The sequence below is a fragment of the Morone saxatilis genome, unplaced genomic scaffold, assembly GCF_004916995.1.
Source record: "Morone saxatilis isolate NCDOM2014 unplaced genomic scaffold, NCSU_SB_2.0 Contig1, whole genome shotgun sequence".
NCBI lineage: Eukaryota > Metazoa > Chordata > Actinopteri > Moronidae > Morone > Morone saxatilis.
The window spans coordinates 6245681-6246084 of record NW_023339651.1 but is presented as its reverse complement, the minus strand read 5'-3'; positions in this window follow the sequence as shown (position 1 = coordinate 6246084).

The window sequence follows — 404 nt, the reverse complement described above, 5'->3', positions numbered from 1 at the left end:
CTTGACACATGATTATTATTATTATTTGATAAATGACTGGAAGGATCACCATAGCCATATTGGCTCTTAGTCAAGGGGGAACTTCCCCTCCAGACATGTATTATGTAAGACATATAAGACAAATACTCTACTTGGAACAATTATGAGTCTGGAGTTTTTTCTGCAAAAAATGTATAATTTCTGCATTCAAATCCTTAAAAAGGCATCAACTCCTTCTACCTCTTTAAACGCAATCAGTCTCAGCAAGTCCACTCTCAGTGTGTGTACACTGACGGCTTCAGGTTTCTACATCACACCTATATAAGTTGCATACTGCTCCAGGATTTGACTTCCAAACAATTTGTGATGTCACAAATCATGCTTGTAGGCCCCGCCCCTTAAAATCTGATCTTTCAGTGAGCTCA